Below are 18,256 nucleotides of genomic sequence, written 5' to 3'. Positions count from 1 at the left end.
CCCGGCTCCCAACAGTGGCTCATACTGTAGCCGCCCTTTGAGCCTGTGTTCTTACAGGCTTTTCTTATTTCTCTGTTGTTTGTTATGTATGTCTGTCTTGTCCCCTCTCTGTTTTGCAGCTTTATTTGTCCTATTGCTCCACCATCCTTACATTGACTCGTCCTACAAGCATGGAAGTCTTGACCCTGCAGAAGATCTAGCTGACCCTTGTGACCAAATGTCCGCCTTCTGGACCAACAGAACCTTATGCACTGGTTCCATTCTCCTTCTGAATGCCTCTCTCATCACAAGGTATTGTGTCTCACTCTTCCCTACTGCTGAAGGCCATAAGAGCTCCCTAGCTGTAGCACTTTAACTTATTTGTTATGCCTCTGCGCATTGCTTCTCTGAATTTAAAAGGCCTCAATAGCCCATATAAACAAGCGGCCTTCATGAGGGAAGCCAAAGCACTCAAAGCGGATATCCTTATTGTTCAGAAATCGCACTTTGCATCCCCCAAATGTCCCAAATTGTCTTTCCAGCACTTCCCGCACGTATATATGGCCAACGGCCCGAAAAAAGACCTGTGGAGTGTTGATTTCCATCAGAGACTCTGTCTCCTTTAAGCATATACGCACTGTCGCTGATCCTGGTGGTCATTTCATTATTCTGATTAGTGAACTTAACCATACCATCTATACCCTGGTGAACCTCTATGCCCCAAATACGAAACAGAGAAAATTCTTGAGTCCTTTACTGCAATCCAGCATGGAGGTCCTCCAGGGTTCCCTTCTCATTGGGGGTGACTTCATTTCGGTCCTGGACCCCTGTATGGACTCCACCTCGCAATCCAGGAGGCCTGTGCATTGTATTGTCCCCCTCTTGCATAAACACGAGCTATATGATGTATGGCGCTGTTTTCATGGCTCTGAGAAAGACTTTACCTTTTTGTCCGCTGCACACTCTTCTTGCTCCTGCATTGATCTGTTTTTGACAGATAAATCTCTGATAGATCTCTGCAAAATGTGCTTCGTGCAGACATTGGCACAATTTCTTGGTCGGACCATGCTCCTGTCATAGTGGAATTTGATGACAAACTTCCCAATTCTGCCCGCCCCCCCTTTATGGAGACTGAACTCCTCCCTGCTGGCTGACGAGAAATTGTGCTAATCCATTTTGCGAGAGCACTGTGACTTCTTTTTGTATAATGATAGTCCTGAGGTTGACAAGTTTATTTTGTGGAACACGTATAAAGTATATATGCGAGGTGTCCTTATTAAACTGGCGTCTACTCTTAGGAGGCGGAGGAGGAGGCAGATCGAAGACATACTAGGATCTATTGCAGCTAGGGAACAGGAAAACAAACTCAATCCTTCCCCTCACCTCACTCAACTAATTGTATCCGACAGGCAAACCCTTCGCTCCCTTTTGTTATATAAACATGAAAGTCACCTTAAGTATATGAAGGCTCGTTTTTATAACCTTCACAACAGGACAGGCGCTTGGCTGGCCAAACGGGTTAAATCTAAACAGCTTAAAAATTAAAATACTAGCCTTGAAGTACCCTGGTCCGACCGACCTCCTGTCCAACCCGAAGGACATAGCCAATGCCTTTGCGACGTATTATGAGTCATTGTATGATCTCCGCAATGATCCAGCTACACCCCAACCAACGCCTGCGATCATTAACAACTTTTTATCTAAAACCAAATTGCCATCCCTATCTTTAGACCAACTCTATTCTATTTCGCAGCCCATTACATCTCAAGAAATATGTTCTATTATAGCAAAACTCCCAAATAACAAATCCCCGGGTGAGGATGGGTTTACTAATGAATATTACAAATGCTTTTCGACTGAATTAGCACCTCACCTACAGTCTGTCTTTGCTCTTGCCTCCTCCAATGCTTCCTTTCCCTCTGACATGTTGCGAGCGGTTATAGTTATTATCCCCAAACCGGACAAAGATCCCTTCGTCCTGCAAATTATAGACCCATATCTCTCCTTAATACCGATGTTAAGATTTATGCCAAGGTATTAACCCTTAGACTCCAGACGGTCCTTCCCTATCTCATACACCCTGATCAGGTTGGCTTCGTCCCTGGGAGGCAAGCCCCAGATGGCACTAGACGTCTCCTTAATTTGATCTCCCATGCTGGACCCTCTCAGACGCCTTCCTTGCTTCTTTCTTTGGATGCGGAGAAGGTGTTCAATAGGGTCCACTGGGGCTACCTCCAAAAAGTGCTTGAAGCATTTGGCATCCGTGACTGGATGCAGTCTGCCATTCTCTCCCTATATTCGAACCCGTCCGCCAAGGTACTCACCTCTGGCATCCACTCGAGTCCCATATGTATTACGAATGGCACTCGACAGGGATGCCCCCTCTCACCCATTATTATTACCCTCCTTATGGAACCTCTGGCCTAAAGAATCCGCTCTGATCCCTTTATCAAAGGCATTCACATAAATGGCATGGATCACAAAATAAGTCTCTTTGCAGATGATGTCCTACTCCTATTATCAAATCCTGCTTTGTCCCTCCCACACACTTATGACCTCTTGCGAGACTTTAGCGCAGCTTCCTACTATAAACTAAATGCTAGTAAATCCAAAATCCTTGGCTTGTATATTTCCCCCTCGCTGCAATTCACGCTGTCCAAACAGTTTCCCTTTAAATGGGTTTCCCACTCCTTGGGCTATCTGGGCATCCAATTAACTTCCCAAACCTCACAACTATATGACTATAACTTCAAGCCCTTCTTGGACTCCCTACCCCATCTTCTCAGCTCTTTGAAAACCCAGGAACTCTCTACTGTGGGTAGAATAGCCGCTTTCAAAATGTTGATCCTCCCTAAATTGCTGTATCTTTTTCGCACTTTGATAATTCCCTTACCACAACGATTTTTCATGATGGTTCAAAAATCACTTACTAAATTCATATGGAATCACAGGCCCTCCAGGTGTTCTTTGCACACGATGACTAGACACAGGACTCTAGTCGGCATGGGTGTACCGGATATTCGTGCCTATTATAAGGCCTGCGTTCTTGACCAACTTAAATATTGGTGGACTGTCAACACCCATAAAACCTGGACCCACATAGAAGACACCATGCTTCCCTATAATAATTTGAAGCTAACCCTTATCGCCATTAAATTGGGGGCCACTCCCCCTCCTTCTCTGTCTCCTGCGATCCAAATATCCACTAAACTATGGAATGAGTTTCCTTTACACCTGGCCCCTAATGACCCAGGCCAAAAAACCCCACTACCGTTAGCTTTACTCACACACTTTATTCCCAACTTGGACCTTAGACTGTGGACATCTAGGCGACCTCCGGATGCACTCATCTACCTCCATGACCTTTACCAGGACCAACATCTTCTTCCCTATGCATAGTTAGTCTCCAAGCTCAATTTGCCTCCTAAAACGTTTCATGCTTATCTACAAATACGCTCTTTCCTACCCACCTGATACTCCCTATTTCGATCAGCCGGCACTTCCAAGACTCACATAGCCCATTTAAAGGCATCACTCTATTCTACCAAGCTTACACCCATCAAGGATCTTTTTCCAAACCAAACTCTATAACTAAATGGGAAGGTACCCTCCACACTACGTTTCCAGAATCCTCTTGGCAGAAAGCCTTCTCCACTACATTCGCTGCCACTAAATGTGCCAACCATTGGGAACAATACCTTAAGGTCACACACCAATGGTATTTGACCCCTTTCCGATTGTCAAAAATATACCCGTCCCTTCCAGCATCATGTTGGAGGCAATGTGGGGAACAAGGGACCCTGTATCACACTTTATGGTCGTGTCTATCCCTTAGGTCCTTCTGGAACAAAATATTCTGCCTGATTTCAGACATTTGTGCCCAATCCATACCCCCTAATCCAGCTTTGGCTCTCCTTCACCTTAACATACACTCCTTTCTTCCTAAATATAGATCATTGATAGTTCATCTCCTCTTAGCGGCCAAACTCACGATTACCAGACTTTGAAAATCACGGATTCTCCATCACTGACTGATACCATTTTCACTTTGAACCAACAGTGCAAAATGGAATATATTCTTGCACGCTCCTCCATAACCATTGAATCCTTCCATAGGAAATGGGACACTTGGCTTTCACACCCCAATTGCACCGTTAAGATCTGATATTATTTATATACTCAATCTGGTGGACATGCTAATCAGTCACTGATCCTTTATACCCTCTGCTCCATTCCCCACCTTTATATCCCTTCCCCCCCTCTTGTGTTTCTTTTTCTTCTTCTTTATTCCCCCCTCCTATTATCAGGGACTACTGTGCCAAAGAGACAGCCCACGCATTGATTGTACTTGTTTACCTTGAGTGGTTTGGGGGCATCCCCTCCTCTGGCACAGTTTGGTCCCATTGGGGTGCCTCGGGAGGGGCTGCTTCCCGTGCTGACGCATGGACTTAGGATTTTATGCACACATTTGTAACCATGAACTGTTCCTGTATGTTATTGCACTTGTTATTGGATGTGTATCTATATGGACATTTTCAGCCATTGTCACAGCTGTTGTTATCTGCTTGTTGTTGTTGAAAACTAATAAAAACAATTGAAATTAAATAAATAAAAAAAAGACTGACAATTTAGTGCCCATTCACATACGAGCGACGCTACTTAGCACCGCGACCTCCGAGGTCGCGGTGCGAGCAGCGCGCCGCGACCTCGGAGCAGCCGCCACGGACTTCATAACATTGAAGTCTATGGCGGTCGCCTCCTGGTCGCCCCAAAGAAGCTCCGGACCCTTTTTCTAAGTCGGAGCGACTTGTGTCGCTCCTATTAGAACGGGTCCGCAGCTTCCCTATGGGAGGCGACCTGTGAGGCGACCAGGTCGCCTCACAGGTCGCCTCAGTGTGAACCGGGACTTAAAGTAAAAATATTAGTTGCTAATAATCTATTTTCTTTAGGTGGTATTTGCTCACCACTGCATGTGTTATGTTTTGTGCTATAAAAAAAAAAAAAAGACTGACAATTTAAAAACAATATTTTTTACTTTCGCCTATACAACATATCCAATAACAAAAATTTAAAGATCTATTTTTTTCATAAATTTAGGCCAATATGTATTCTGCTACATGCTTTTGGTAAAAAAAAATACCAATGGGCATATATTGATTGGTTTACACGAATGGTATAGCATCTACAAACTATGGAATATATTTATGGAATTATTTTTTAAGTGATCTTGCACACAGCTGCCAACCTGTAGCAGTAAAAGTGCTATAGGGCGGTCAGCAAGTGGTTAAAGTAAAAATATTAGTTGCTAATAATCTATTTTCCTAACATGTACTGAAAAATCAATATTGTTTGTTTTGTCAGGTCTAGAAAAAAAATGAGCTACATACTCCTCCATAAATCAGTAGGATGATGACTTTTGGGTCAGCTTACCCAGAGACAGAAGTACTGAGAAGAAAAGTCTTTAGTGGGTGTTTGCTACTATAGCAGTGACTTTTTTTTTTTACACTCCACTGGCTGTCAGATAAGAATGTGTATAATGGAGTTTAGCTCAGAAATAAAAGTCACTGAAATAAATGCCCATGATGAGTCTGGCTATCTAGCTGAAGCATTTCATAGATAAGACATCCGGAAACAACAATGACACATTCAATCTCTAGTCTGAAGGAAGAAATAAAAGTGCCTTACAATTTGTACTGAAAGATATGTTCCATTTCTTGAAGTGGAATGAAAACAAAATATTACTATTTCTAAATTGTTGCAGATTATGCTAGCTGCACTGTGTTGATTAGGATACCAGGGACCCTAAAAGAAGGACCTTTATTGTCAGAGAAAGGAGCAATGAGACAAAATTCTCATCTTCCCTTAAAGAGAATCTGTCAAGGCTGGAATATTGAAGTTGCCATTGCTGTCCTATTTTTGAAGATTTGTGCTCTACAGCTAACCTGCAATGATCATATGCACCCTAGGAGTTTTTAAAACCTGGTCAGAATATGCTTGCATGAAATCAGTCACTCACTTTTTTTTAAAGGAATGATAATATAACAGCCTAGCACCTTTAAAAAGTCATCAGTTTTAGTCCATGTATTTTTTTTCTAATAACGGTAATGCTCTTTGCACAAGCTGTCTTGTTCATTATCATGCACAGGGGGTGTGCCTGGGTACACCCTAATCACCCCTTGTTGTACAGATACCCCTTGCTTATATTTCACCAAAGCTCCCCAACATGGGCGCCTAAAAAAGTTGTAAAAAAAAATAAAAAAAAAAATAAAATAATAAAAAAACTACTGACACCATCCACTGCCCTACTAACAAGTCCAATTCTCTTCTTATACCATTGACTGCCCTACTGACACCAACCTCTGCCCTACTGACATGTCCACTGCTCTACTGACACCAACCTCTGCCCTACTGACAAGTCCACTGCTCTACTGACACCAATCTCTGCCCTACTGACATGTCCACTGCTCTACTGACACCAACTTCTGCCCTACTGACAAGTCCACTGCCCTACTAACACCATCCATGTTTTAATACATTTGGGGTGTACACTTTAATGCAATAGGCTGTGTACACCTATCTTCATGTGGTACTATCATCCATACGTAAGAAAACAGCATAGGACTGGGTAATACCTATGTTTGCTTTGTTTCTAAATGTTCATATGTTGTTCAAATGATTATAATGCCAACCTTTATATTAGACCAACGATATTATTAAGTCTAAAGGAGCCTGTTGACTTTGGATGTGCATGCATTATCAAAACATTAAACAGCCATTCTGCAAACATGCAAGTTTATCACATGCCTATGGAGAGAGGAGGGGATCTGTAGATTACAGCTTTTCTTGGTAGAAACTGATAGCTATCAACCAGTAAATACCAGCTAAAGTGGGGTACACACTAGTAGAAAATCTGCCGAAAATTCCCGTCCGAGGTAAAATTGTACGATTTACGGCTAGTGTGTACACAACTTTCAGCAGCCGATGCCGACATTTTCAATGAAAAAAAAAGGAGGGACAAACACCAAAATTTTTATCGTCTGTCTCCAGCACGACCAATTTTCTTTTAATGTGTATGCAGTACGTCCGCGAAAAATCGTATACGAAAGAGCGCGCCTGATCTGAAGTTGCTGACGATCCGGAAGTCTAGGTACAAACATCCCAAAAAAAAAAAAAAATCGGACGAGAAATTTCGTGAACATTATGCACTGTCAACTAAAAACGGTTATGACCGCTGAGCATGAGAGAGAAAAATCGGAGGATATTTCGTCCGATTTTTATCAAGTGTGTACGAGCCTTAAGCTTGATACATTCCTAAAATTGAACAATTTTTAAAACTAACTGACTTTCATTTTCTAAGAAGTCATATATAGGCTGAGGTCGGTATTTGACTGAATGCTACTGAAAACTTTAAGAGGTTTTTCAGAAAAACTAAAAATTACTTGTCTGTTAATGTGTTACTAAACCAGTAAAATCAGACTGTATATGTAGTAAATCATGCTTGTTATACCCTGTAGAACCTAAAGGGTTAATCCTTTGCATTGAAAATAAAGGATGTTTGATCCTATCTTTTCTGTCCCTCCCCTTCTTCCACAGACCACAACCCATCTCCTGATAAAATGGAGTCCAGGTGATAAGCTGCACATGCTCAGTTTGGTGTGTATTGCTAGAGTGTTTTTTTCTTGGGAGAGTGCATGAGATCAGCAGAGGGCCAATCAGCACTGTTCAGACGGAGAGCCAGGGGTCCTGCAGCCTTATAGGACAGCCAGAGTTAAATGAAAACTCCTCCTACACGCTTTAAACAGACACTGATAGAAGTCACAAAACTGTTATATACTGCTGATGAAAATATTTACTAAAACTATTGCATTTCCATGTTCTGTGTACTTTGGGAGGCCAGATATAGTGGATTCAGGCTCCTGGGTTTAGTAACACTTTCAGAATACCTCCATGTAGTAAAGGACTGATGCTCCTCTTCCGTAGGTCCACTGTTTCCCATGACAGTTGATATTATGGAGTCACATATTACACCTGCAGCCTCCACAACACAACCATATTTTGTCACATGGAGGACCCAAACAAATTGGACATTTACATTTTTTGCGCAAAACTGAACATTTACAAGTAAACGTATTCTAATTATTATGACACAGTAATTTTAACCAAGAATTATGCAGCTTCTAACCCAATTTAACAAAAAGTAAACAAATTAGAAGCCTGTGCACATACTGTAACTACTAGGCTTCTGCACATTACTTGCGAGAACCTTCAGCATGCCAAAAAGATACTGTATATGGTGAATCCCAAAGTTGATATTAAAATAATGTAATAGCATTTTCTAAGCTATATTATATTTACTGTATCCTAATCAACTTTTCCTGCAATTAAGCTAATGGCACAAATGGCCCTCTTACATTAGTTACCTCTGTAACACTTCTTTTTTGCATTGAAATTATAAATGATATCTAATTGATTGCTATAAAGATCCTTTCTTTTTTGTATACATCTTTTAAAAGTGTTTCTGATATGTTAATTAACTGTTTTCTTCAGAATTCAGCTATGAACATGTATTATACCAGCCTAACACCATTGGACTTGTGTTCTCTGTAGATTGCCAAATCTCAGCATTGCAACCAAATAATTATTAATGATTGTTGTATTACATTATCTTTGGTTCTACAGAGGTCCTTCCTTGGATGTAGCCTCAGAACTGACCCTTGTCAATGAGGAATATGGTAGCAATGAATCATTGCCATATAAACAACGCTCTTAGATTAGACAATGAATCATTTCAGGTGTATCCTCCAGCATCACATTTTAGTTCTCCCCCATGAGATTTCAACACAGCATCTTTTATCAGGTGTACTTGAAAAATTGTCATATCCATTCCTCACCGGTTATTGTGTTTTTGTATATTAGCAAAGCAACTGTAACCTTCTTCCCTGACACCGTAACGCCTACGAATGAGAAAATACTAACTGGCTAACACTTTAGGGAGCTAAATATTACTATGGCCAACATTACAACATCCATATACTCAATGTGTAACACAACTACTAAATGAAATATTGTGTAGCTACCAAAGTTTGACATCCTTCAGACCATTATGTAGATGTTGTACACTTAAATCTATGAAGTAATATTGTTTTTTACAATTTATTTTTGTGTAAGGTGAACAACTAGCATCTGCTAGTTGCATCTTTTTAGTAAAGCCCAGAAAATGCCCCTAGTTTTAAACTGCACATTTGTATAGCCTTTTTAAAGAAAGAACTGCCCAAGTCAGATTTGAACCACTTCACTTCAATAAAAGAGCTACAGTATATTATAGGTATTAAAAGCTTAAAGCGTAACTCCACTTTTGTTGAGAAAAAACATTCCCCTCTGGTTGATCTCTGTACATTACATGGTTTTTAACAAACTTCGTTGCAGATTCCTACCTTTTGTTATTCTGAAGAAATCACTGTTTGTTCCTCTGTGCTGAGTGGGTCTAATGGGAGTGGTTTCATAATTATCTATCAGCTGTGGCAGCTGCAGGACACTAATATGGAAATCTGCTGGGCCTGCATCCCTTTAGATGTGTTCCTATTGGGAGTACTGTATCTCTCCAAAAAGGACATTTTTATTCCAGGGAATGCCAGAAATCTGACTTGTATCTTAGGCAGACTTCTGGGAAAATCAGTGAGCCAATCACGCAAGCAGGAAATGATGTGTGTGGGTGTGGTCAGTATACCTTCTGTGTACAGAACAGCTCCAGGTAGCCATTTTGCATTGCATTTTCAGAAAATTACAACGGCTGCAGATTGAAAAGGAAAGGTAATTTTTAATAACATTCAATTACAATTTGACTTGTGTCGCAATTGTATTCGCCATATTGTTTTTTCTTTATTTGATATTATTTTTCCCCACGAAAGTGGAGTTACCTTTTAACTCTATACAGTTAAAAATAAAATCATAAAAATTGTCCCCTCCCTGCCAGATGATCAAGAATTAATTCCTCATTTTAAGGGGATGATCCAACACTGAGTAATACATACCTTCATTTATGGCCCCCAGTCTTGTTCTCTGCTGGTTCTATTTGTGACAACCAATCCTCTGAAACTGTTCTTTTCCCATTCTCTGACCAGTCTTGATGCTGCCCATTTCACTGACATCATGACAAACAAAGCAGGATTAAGAATGAAGTTTGGGTTTGTAGTTACCATGATTTTGAAGTGAATAAGCCAGCCCCGTCACTATAAAAGAATGAGGTCACAAAAATCCCATTGACAATGCGCTTAAGCTGTTATAAGGAAGCATAGGAAGTGCTGCTGATAAACTGCTTAAGGGCCGTACACACTTGATGAAAATCGGACGAAATATCCTCCGATTTTTCTCTGTCTTCTCAGCGTTCATTACCGTTTTTAGTCGACAGTGAATAAATGTTCACGAAATTTCTCGTCCGATTTTTCTTTTTTTTTGGGACATTTGTTCCTAGACTTCCGGGTTGTCAGCAACTTCAGAGCATGCGCGGTCTTTCGTATCCAATTTTTCACGGACGTACTGTATACACATTAAACGAAAATCGGTTGTCTGGGGACGGACGAAAAAAATTTTGTTGTTTGTCCCTCCGTTTTTTTTCCTTGAAAATGTCGGCATCGGCTGCTGAAAGTTGTGTACACACTAGGCGAAAATCGGACGATTTCACATCGGGCGGGAATTTTCGGCAGATTTTCTACTAGTGTGTACCCTGCTTTAGGGAAATGTTAGTGTAGCCAGGTGCTTTGCTAACAATAGAGAGTGTATTGAAACACTGGCTGCAGCTGCACTCTATAGCTACTGCCTAGAAGTGTGGAAACAGTTAACAGCTGCTTGCAGCAAAAGGAGGGGGCTGCTGAGTAGGAAGAATTCAAAAAAAGTAAGGCAGCACTGCACTGTGGAAACTGTAGTCCAGAAGAGAGACTCTACTGTGGTAATTAAGAGCTTATGATCGACATTCCCCAGAAAGAGATTGCGGGGAGGAGGAGAAAGAGCTGCATTTAACTGGGCTGTACAGGGCATTCTGCTTGCTGTAAGGGAGAAAGGGGAGCGCACATCGCTGTCCAGTGTGCACCAGCAGTTGTGGGTGGAGACAAGGATTTGGTACCAAATGTGGAAGATCGACACACAGAAACCCAAAGAAGCAGCACTATTATTATTATTTGGTTAACCCCCCTCATGCTTAAGGGTAAAACATGCCTTAACGCCTAAGCACAATTTTGCAACTTTGACATGTGTTAGTAAAACCATACATATTATTACACAGGGGCCGTTAGCTCTAGGGGTAGATGCGTTTTTCAAGGCATTCACGTCAGTCAGCACTTTTGTTTTAGGGCACGGCAGCCCATCTTTTATTAAAAAGCATAAAGAAAGTCTATACCATATAGAGTCTCCCACGCAGGGGTTCTTCTCCAGTAAATATATAATAAACAGAAAATGCTAGCCCACCTGGCTCTTAAGCTCTCACTTAGCTCTTCTGTAGCAGTACCTCTGCTCTTTATGCTGGTCCCCAGACCATGAATTCCCCGAAGCTGACAGCTTCACTCTGGCCTTAGTCCTCAGGCTGTCACCTGTCTCTTGCAGACACACACAAGTGCACTGGATGTCACCTGGCTGTCATCTGCAGCTTCTGACTCCTAGAGACCTCCTGTCTCTCTTGGGTGGTGCCGTCTCCAACTGTCAGATCTGAGGTCCTCCTAAACCTTCATTATAAGGGTTGTGTGCACCTAAGCACACACCCTGCTGGTCATCCACAAAACATGAACACAGGGTTTGAGATTCTGTCCCACCCAAGAAACTATGGAATCTCCAGACTAAAGAGCCCCATCCAGATATACCAAAACCTGGAGAAAGCTGCAAAAACAGTTTTCTCTACTGTACATCTACGCTCTGTAGTTCTGCACGGAGCCAATGTGCACACTCTGTGTCCTTTAAATTACCATTTTCACAGTGATAGAGTCTCGACCTGTCACAATATCATCACAACTACTTTATGCACTCAGGCGGATTATATCTTGTATTTTTTTTTCCAGGACAAATTGGGCTTTCATTTGTTGCTAAATAGTAATGTATATCTCCTAATCTCAATGGAAAACTGGCCAAAAATAGTAAAAAAATATTCACTGCTAAAAAAAATTAAAAGGAACACTTTAAAAACATATCAGATCTCAAAGGGGAAAAATATCATGCTGGATATTTATACTGATATGTACTTGGTAATGTGTTAGGAATGAAAGTATGCCACATCATTTGATGGAAACAAAAATGATCAATCTACAGAGGGCTAAATTAAAATAGACCCCAAATATCGAAGAGAAAAAATGATGCAGCAGGCTAATCCATTTTGCTGAAATTTCATTATAGATCTCCCAGATCTGGAAATTTCATTATAGATCTCCCAGATCTGGACCAGGGCATTACTGAGCTCCTGAACAGACTGAGGTGCAACCTGGTGGCGTCAGATGGACTGAAACATAAAGTATCAGACGTGTTTTATTGGATTTAGGTCAGGCGAGCGTGGGGCCATTCAGTGGTATCAATTCCTTCATCCTCCAGTAACTGGTTGCATAATCTCTCCACATGAGACCAAGCATTATTGTGCACCAGGAGGAACCCAGGACCCACTGCACCAGCATGGGATTTGACAATGGGTCCAAGGATTTTATCCCGATACCTAATGGTAGTCAGGGTGCCATTGTCTAGCCTGTAGAGGTCTGTGCGTCCCTCCATGGATATGTCTCCCCAGACCATCACTGACACACCACTAAACCAGTCATGCTGAACGATGTTACAGGCAGCATAACCTTCTCCATGGCTTCTCCAGACCCTTTTATGTCTGTCACATGTGCTCAGGGTGAACCTGCTCTCATCTGTGAAAAGCAAAGGGCGCACGTGGACTGACACCCAGCTCAGCCTCTCTGCAAGCCGCTGAGAACCTGAGCCTGCCACTCCCCGCCCCTCCACAGTTCAGCTCTCCAATGAGCGAGGTGGTGGCACAGCAGAGAGCTGCTGATTGAAAGTCAGCAGCTCCCTGCTCATGGAGCTGTCAGAACCGAGCAATCAGTGGTGTTTGATCAGCATTGGACAGATGCTGCATCCATCTAAGCAAGTATAAATGTAAAAAAAAAAAACCCAAACTTATTTTTTAATGTTGTATAAACTGTAGGGATTAGGTTCATGCAAGCTGTTATCTTTTAGTGCCTGGTACTATATATTTTAGATAATGACAATTTTATGTGCAATGAATAATATACTTTAAGTCACAGATGAGCATGTGAATATTCAGAAAGCTGGAGTATGACAATTGAACTGTGGCATGTTGTGCATTACACTACATTCTACAGGCTTGGAAATCTGAAAAAATATATAATTTGCTTCTATCCAGTGACTTTGTGCAATACTGGGATTGCGATAATTTATTATACAGTTTCAATAATGGATCTCTAGTCTGGGACATATTGAAATATAAATAATTGTACGTTCAGCTGCCTGATAGATCTTAGAAGCAGCAATGCACATATTTATTGGTAAAAAGCTGCACTTTTTTTACAGTCCAGGTTACATGCTAAAAATGTTACACTGGTATAAATGCTATAGATTAGATTGATTTTGGCTCAATTTACTAAAGGGAAAAAAGCTGTTCACTTAAAAAGGAAATGGTCACTTTGCAGGGAAATTTCACTTGGCTTAAGCCTCGTACACACGCTACGAATTTCCGCTGACCGGTCGTCTGTCTTTTGTCCAGAGTGCGTGTCCGTTGGTTGGAATGTGTAATTTTCCCGTACGACAGAATTCTACATCAGAAGTGATGTCATGTGTTGGATTGCTTTGTATGTGTTCTTTCTCTCTGAGCATGCCTAGTCTTGCTCATAAGATTTTTCCCTGTCGAAATCTGTACTAATGAGACAAAAATCGGACGTGTGTTGACGGAGGACAAAAATTTTATAGCCTGCACATCAAGATTTTGTCAGCCGAAAAGTCGGAGTCGGCTGTCGAAAGCACCATACTAACAATCCGAAAATAGGCAAATCGGTCGTCGGACAAATTTTCCCTTCCGAATTTCTTCTCGTGTGTACGGGGCTTAAGTGAATGATACTGACCATGTTTGTTTGCCCTGGGGCGGGGCAGAATTACATGGGGAAAACTATTTTTTTTATAATTGTAAATAAAGAAAATAGTAAAACGAGTGATTTGGGGTATGTAAATGTTGACGTGAAACCATCCAAGCCAGTTAAGTTGTGTTAATAATGAGAGGATTTGCAGTTGTCTGGGGTGATTTGCAGTTGTCTGTGTGATCCCATCTCTTAGGCCACGCTGTCTGTGGTTTGGAAGGATCACAAGAGGGATTGTGTAACAAATCTCTACCTCATCACAGTTCACCACTGTAGGCGTCAAAATGGTGGCCAGAATGGTGCAGGTGTTCTAGATGATGAACCACTAGCAGACTAACAAAAATTGCTCCCCAGTGCCTCTCTTTGTGCTATAATCACGTAGCAAAAGGAGGTGGTGGAGAAGACAGAGCAAACCTTCCCATAGATTTTAGGTCTGTTGTGGATGCTATTTCCACCAGTTAATTCAAGCTTACTCTCACTTGCAAAATCTACCTAAAAAAGCTAAATTTGAAATAAATTTGTTTTGAATGCTGCTGCTGTATTTAGGCTAAGATAAATGTAAAAGGTAAAAAAATCAATTATTCATCCAAAATATAAGCCATACTGTTCCATAACATAGCATACATTTCAGACGGGATTTGACATGGCTGTCCAGGTGACATGGCAGACATGATGATAGGACTGCTCAGGCTACATTGCAGTGCTGATAATATTGTGGGTTTGCAGCGCTCAAATGTTAGTCCATATGAATAGTAGGGACAGTCCAGTCTACTTACCAGATGGAAGATAGTGCTGAAGAGAAGAGGAACAGACCACCAGCTGTCGCTGTAGCTGTAGGTAAATATCAAATATTACACTGTGTTGGATCCCCCCTTAGCCAAAAAAGCAGTATATTCTTCATCAGGTAGTTTAGTATTTTTTATCACTGCCCAGAGTTCCACTTTAAAGAAGTCATAATTGGTGAGTTAGATCACTTGGTTACAAATTACTAAACCACTGGGTGAACTCTCATTCTCCTGATATATACTTGTAATGTTCAGGGTATGACTGCCATAAGGCAGTAAAAAGAAGTATCAGTCTATTTTTTCTTATCAACAGAAGTTACACTCTGAATGCTAGCAAAACCAAAGTCTGATTCTAGGTGAGCAATCATTTTTGCTTCATAAACATGGAACTTATACCAGTAGAACTGAAATTCTATTATGTTTTACTCTTTACCCATGTAGGTTAACCTTTAGGTTTTCTTACTAAAACAGGTGAGTTATGTACCTCAGGATTGCAACTCACCTATGGCCCCTTTCACACATGCTGTCCGTTTGTCCGTTTTTCATCCATCCGTTGACGGATGAAAAAAGGACATCAGTGTATCTCTATGTAAAAACGGACGACAACGGATGATCATCAGTTAACATCCGTTTTCATCCGCTTCCGTCAATGTCCGTTTTTTTGAACGGATGAATGCCCTATTTTTCATCCGTCAAAAAAACGGATCGGACGAAAAACGGATGACAGCGGATGAAAAATGGATGTCAACTGATGAAAACGGATGACAACGGATGAAAAATGGATGTCAACTGATGAAAACGGATGACAACGGATGAAAAACGGATAACAACGGATGAAAAACAGACGACAACGGATGAAAAACGGATAACAACTGATGAAAAACTGATGAAAAACGGATAACAACTGATGAAAAACTGATGAAAAACGGATAACAACTGACGAAAAACGGATGACAACTGACGAAAAACGGATGAAAAACGGATGAAAAACGGATGAAAAATGGATGAAAAATGGATGAAAAACTGATACATTTGACGTGACTGAACTGATGAACTGAACGGATGGTATGTGTGAAAGGGGCCTTAGTGTTTATATGCTGGACAGGCACATGGGGTCAGATTGAAAAAAATCAGAAATTCTTTGGAATGTTTACAGTCTTTCATAAATGTGCCTCCTTGTTAACTGAATGGCCCCACGCGTCACACATGCTGAAACGCACAGTGTTGGGCAATAGCGGAAGTATACTTGCCGAACAGATTTACCCCGCTGGTGGGCTATAAAATGGAGTGACACTTTCATCCCGTGAGTCTATCTCCTGGCTTTTGTGGGAGGCGGATGCGATCTCACCTTACTGGTGCGGTCCATGTGGAAGTTCTATCTTCACCCTGGTAAACCTCTTTAGGTCTTTCGGTATTTATTTTGGTATCTTTTTTTATACCCTAGCTGGGATGAAATATTGATTTACTCTAGTCATGCAACACTGTATCCATATGAAATTTGTGTCCTTTTTTTCAAACAAATAGCATTTTCTTTTGGTGGTATTTAATTACCACTGGGTTTTTTATTTTTTGCGCTAAAAATAAATGAATTCCAAAACATTTTGTTTAACCACTTTAGCCCCGGAGGATTTGGCTGCTCAATGACCAGGCCCTATTTTGCGATTCGGCACTGCGGGACTTTAACGGACACTTTAACGACTTTAACGGTCGTGCGATGCTGTACTCAAATGAAATTGATGTCATTTTTTCCCATAAACAGAGCTTTTTTTTTGATGGTATGTTTTTTTTTGATGTTTACATCAGCCGTCTGTCTTTCTCCCTCTGCTGCGGGAGATTGCGAGTGGCCGGCGGCCATCGGAGCCGCCGGTCCCACGTGCTGGCTCCCCAGGGAACGAGCGGGGGCGGGAGTCTCCTGAGCGAGTGACGTAGGGCTACGTCGCTTTGCCCAGCAGCGGCAGAGTGCCGCAGTAAATGTCCGGTGGGCGGGGTTAAAGTAATTAAAAAATGCATTTTTTCTTTGTTTCTGTCATAACATTGTGCAAATTTGTAGTTTTTCTTTATACAGTATATCTTTATACAGCTACATTTCTTTTTGTTAAAAAAAAACTCAAATCAGTGTCTATTATTTAGTTTTTGTGAAGGTTATAGAGTCTACAAGCTATGAATTGAAAATTGATTACACCTGATGTACTGATGGTCTTTCTCATTTCTTAGGTATTTAGTAAGAGGTATGGTGAGTTTTTTGAAGTTGTAATTTTTTCCCACAATTCTTTGCAAAATGAAGATTTTTTTTCACAAAATTGTCATATTAACAGGTTATTTCTCTCACATGGCATAGGCATACTTGCAACTACACCCCAAAATACATTCTGCTACTCCTCCTGAGTATGGCAATACCACATGTGTGAGACTTTTTCACAGCCTGGCCACATAGAGAGGCCCAACATGCAGGGAGCACCGCCAGGTGTTCTAGGAACATAAATTACACATCTAATTTCTTGACTACCTAATACACTTCTGAAAGCCCTGGAGCACCAGGACAATGGAAACGCCCACAAAATTAACCTTTTTTGGAAAGCAAACACCCTAATGTATATTCTATGAGACATGATGAGTCTTTTGAACATGTTATTTTTTTCCACAAGTTTTTGGAAAATGTAAAAAGAAAATGAAAATGCATTTTTTATGCAGTTTTTACTATTTTTTCCGGTACTGACTGGCACTGATGAGCACTCGCTGATGGGCATTGATGTGCACTATTGGGCACTGATGAGCACTGATAGGGCACTGTAGTGGCACTTATGAACACTGTGGTGGCACTGATGATCACTGTAGTGGCACTGATGATCGCTTTAGTGGCACTGATGAACACTTTAGTGTCACTGATGGCACTGTAGGGCACTGATGAGCACTGATAAGCACTTACTGATATGCACTGTAGGGCACTGATGTGCACTGATGACACTGATAAGCATTTACAGATGGGCACTGTAGGTCACTGATGAGCACTGTAGTTGGCACTGTAGGGCACTGATGAGCACTATAGTGGCACTGATGGCACTGTAGTGGCAATGGTGGCACTGTAGGGCATGAATGGCACTGGTGAGCACTGTAGTGGCACTGTAGGGCACTTATGGAACATTAGTGGCACTCTAGGGCCCTGATGAGGACTGTAGGGCACACAGGGTTAAGCCAACTCACGCTGCTGCGGTGTTTCTCTCACCTCTCCTTACACTAATATAGAGTGAGCTGAACCAGGCATGTTCCTGGTTTGTTGACAAAGTGATCACTCCATCATTGGATGGAGCGATTGCATGGTAAAGGGCTACTGTGATTGGCCCTTTATCCCGATCCGTGATGCGCTAGGTT

Source organism: Pelophylax lessonae (assembly GCF_965119305.1).
Source record: "Pelophylax lessonae genome assembly, chromosome: 3".
NCBI lineage: Eukaryota > Metazoa > Chordata > Amphibia > Anura > Ranidae > Pelophylax > Pelophylax lessonae.
Note: the sequence above shows the minus strand (reverse complement) of the source record.